The sequence below is a fragment of the Nematolebias whitei genome, chromosome 14 (genome assembly GCF_014905685.2).
Source record: "Nematolebias whitei isolate Nwh7 chromosome 14, NemWhi1, whole genome shotgun sequence".
Taxonomy (NCBI): domain Eukaryota; kingdom Metazoa; phylum Chordata; class Actinopteri; order Cyprinodontiformes; family Rivulidae; genus Nematolebias; species Nematolebias whitei.
Genome location: NC_056511.1, coordinates 43,676,937 through 43,680,918, shown reverse-complemented (window position 1 = coordinate 43,680,918; position 3,982 = coordinate 43,676,937). Strand labels below are relative to the sequence as shown.

Sequence of the window (3,982 nt, the reverse complement as noted above, 5' to 3'; positions counted from 1 at the left end):
ACTCATCTGCTCTACTGACGCGCCGACCACCGAGCACCACGGGCTGGCCCGCCCGGGCGGTCGGGCGGGGGGGGGGGGGGGGGGGGGGGGGGGGGGGGTGTTGGATATGTGAGAGAAGCTGAGCGTGCTGTATTCACACAAGGACAGCTGTTGGTCAGGTTAGTTCTTGTTGTGCCATATTCTAAAATAGTGATTGAATCAAGTGTTTATGTATGTAGGTAAACATGCATGTAAAACAACTTGTTAAAATACACACGAATGCAGGACATGGCACCCCTAGAACCCCCCACCAGTGTGTCCCCCACTTTATAAATGCTTCTGAGGCCAATGGCTCAGTATCTGTAAATGTGACAGAGTTATAGCCACTTACATTGCATCCTTTCCTAAGGTTGCTTACTTGTAGTGTCCATCTTGATTGCATTTTGCTACTTTGTATTATAAAAATTGGGCTGGATTCACACGTCAATCAATTGTAGATGTACACATTTTCCAGAGTTCCATTGAAATCCTTTTCAATGAAGCTCTTGTTTCGAGTGTGGTTCATGGAATATGTCGCCAATCGTCCGGCAGAGTTCACTGCAATAGTTAATGCAAAAGTTTTAAACAATGACCGTTTGTAATCTGTTAGTGCTTGAAGTATGGGTTATGAATGATCCTCAACTACTTCCACATTCAATTTTAGTTCAGTATGTGTAAAATCAAGAAGAAAGACCATCCAAGGATTAATCTCTGTATCTGTTCAGTGGTTTATGACACATATGACGACAAACAGACACAGAAATGAGAAAAAAAAACATGGTTACCAACTTTTTGACTTCCAGTAGGTATTAAATATTGAATAGGTTCATAACTTTCCAATTGCTGAACTGCTTGTTGAGGGTCTTTGATGAAGTGCTAAATGCCTCTACATGTTACGTCATGTTTTGACATGCTATTGTCCTGCTACACCATGAGCTCTTTGAACCATTCTTGAAAAAAAGTTGACACGAAAACACTGCACTTCATTTAAAAGATAAAAAGCACATTCTCAGTCTGCTGTCTACGTTTTAAATTAAATATAGTATGTAGATGGTGTGCAAACTATTCAGTTCTGTTTGCATGTTACCTTTTTTGCATATACTTGGTTGTATTGGGACTATTACACATTATTGAAAACCAATAATAAATACAGAACATGTAAAGTATATGTTCTTTAAAGAAAGATAAAACAAATGTGCAGCAAAAATTTCATTAGTCAATTAACATTTTCTACGAGCACAATTTAACACAACCTCTAGAGAAGGACTAATATCCGTAAGTATTTCTAATCCTTGTTTAATGAGCAAAATAAGCATTACTGTCTTTTACATTTAGTCAACAAGCTAGCTGCTGTTTAATTACAAGTGATGTGACATTCTGTTTCCATGATTAATTCAAAAGTGCACTGATGAAATGCAATCGTTCCATTGTTAACACAGCAGGGGGTTCTGAACAGAGATCATCTGCAGAAATTAATAAAATACGATGACATCTCATTTGCATTTTGCTATTATAAAAACACAAAACATCACACAGAACCTGATGAAGAAAAAAGTGCATCTACGTCTGTTTAAAAAAAAAAAAAGCACTAACCATATTTCTTAATAAATATATTTAGCTTAAGGCCCAGTTTGGTAATAAACCAGTGGATTCATAAAGTCATCAGGGAAAAGGGTCTGTACTTGAATTAATTTCCAGCAGGTCTTGTGAAAACAATTTAAAACAAGGATGAAAGAAAGTGCGGCCTTACCTCAGACACCATCAAGAGCTTTTATTATGTGACAGTACTTCTAGTCTTCGAGTTGAGAAGATGATGTTCGAGCCAGCAGAACAATCCGAATGAAAACTAAACAAAATAGTCCCGTTTGAGGAGAGAAAAGTAATTTAAATGTCCATGATTGCTAAAATAAAATTAGCCAAGGGGGTTGCTAGTGTCTGACTAGAGAAAACACCAGACAAAACGTGCCAATTTGCCTCAAAAGGAGAGTGACAAGCGCAGAATCCTCACCAACACACAGAGAGGCGTGACAATGCTGCTTGAGGCTACTGCCTGTTCACTCTCTCTCCTCGCCTAATCTCTCTTCACCACAGATGCCTTCTTGTGAGTGCAGGGGAGGGCTAGGCAGTCCCACAGTAATCCCCCACCACACAGACGGAAAAGCTTGTTAGAGCACTTGCTGATCACCACAAAAAGTCAAACCCGAGCCAGGGAAAGGTCACCAGGAATTAGGCTGTGCTCAAACTCCAAAGACTTGACTAATTCCACTGATAAGCCCCTTTGAAACTCAACCTGTTCTGGCTGCGCCGTGGGCTCAGGCTCGCCTACAACTAAAACCCTCTAAATCTATCTGGAACCCATTTGCACAGAGGGACATGCACACGTGCACATGCACACACACAGCTGCACTCCCCAACTAAACAGGCAAGGCCTTTCCCAAAGACTAGACCAGAACAATCGACTAAAGAATCAATGATTGTCGATTGTGTGTGTGAAGCGAACTGAAGCAGCGCAGACAGTACAGGGGCTTTAAGCCCGAGCTTCTTTTGACACAAGGAAGCTTTGAAACTAGAGAAGATCCTGGTTTGGACTTCATGCTGCTGTCGTCAATTATCCACTTCGACTGGACACCACAAGGAATAACAGAAAAGTAGTGGAAAGCAAATACTGTATATCTGTGGGGCATGACCAGGAGACTGCTGTGAACTGCTCAAACTGTCAACACTCTCAGAAGATGAAACGTAAATTATTTATCGATGTGAGATTATATGAATTGTTTGACATTCCATTTGTTTTGTTTAAATTTTCACCTGCGCAGAAAACTTATTGTGGTAATAACTGCAGAATCCTTATTTCAAAGGTACACAAGGAAATGTAGCATGATAGCCACAAGAAGGTGAATGTTAATATTGTACAGTGAAGTTGCCAATCATTTAAGAAAAAAACGTTTTCTGATGCAACCTGGGCTTGAACCTGCGGCCTCAGGATTACAAGACTGCGGCTGACCAGAAAACTGACCACCACCCCTAAAAGCCCCTATTAATTCAATTCAGTCTATTTACTGTATTTAGTGCCAAGTCACAACAGAAGTCATGTCAGGGCACTGAACAGAAAGCAGGGCTACTCAACTGAACTGCGAGGGGGCCGGACATCCAGCAGTTATTGTCATTATGTAAAAAAACCAAGTGTTACAATGATCTGATACTGTTTCACTTTGTTCATTTTGTTTAATTCATTCATAAATGCAATAAACAGAACCCAAACCCAGACCCCCTGCCCCAATCCATTCATTTTTTTAAAAATTTTTTATTAATGAACTCATTGGCGGGCCGGACTGAAGTCACTCACGAGCCAGACCACCGTTTGAAAGCCTTGCCCTAGAAACACGTGCTGTCTCTGAAGGTACAAAACAGAGTTGCCTTCACCTCCTTTTCATCCAAAGCAAGACATCCATACAGCTCATGTGTGAGTGCATCCTCAGTGAAAACAACAAGTAACAATCCTGCCCTCCAGGCTGAAGTGAAAGCTTGGTGCAGGTGTGCAGTGACAGCACTGCCATGCCACTTGTCTTTTATTTTTCAAGAACTAAGATTATTGTAATGTTGTAATTTTCCTCAGTGGATGCTGAAAACTAAAGGAATTATAAAAAGTAATTTAGAAAACGTCCTACTTTTATACTGAGACACTTTACAGTAGAGAACTTTGACAGACATAAGCCCCTTTTCCACCGTTCCTCTTCAGCCCGGTTCGGCTCGGTTCAACTTGACTCTGTACGGTACATGTTGTGTTTCCATAGTCCCTTTCAGTACTGGTTACAGTGGGCAGGGTTCAAATTGACGTCATGCGCCTCACCAGCTACTGGGGTAAGACCATGAAAACAGGTTTCAGTACAGGGTGAGGATTTATTTAGAAGATTCTGGTAAATTAAAAAGAATACAGATCATTAAAATGATTGAATTATATCTC

At 40.7% G+C, this 3,982-nt stretch overlaps 1 protein-coding gene across 1 annotated transcript in view; it reads right to left on the bottom strand.

Annotated features, from left to right (window-relative positions):
* LOC119420706 (autism susceptibility gene 2 protein) overlaps positions 1-3,982 on the bottom strand; it is a gene marked incomplete in the record, with an annotated part of 157,315 nt that overhangs the window by 92,828 nt on the left and 60,505 nt on the right.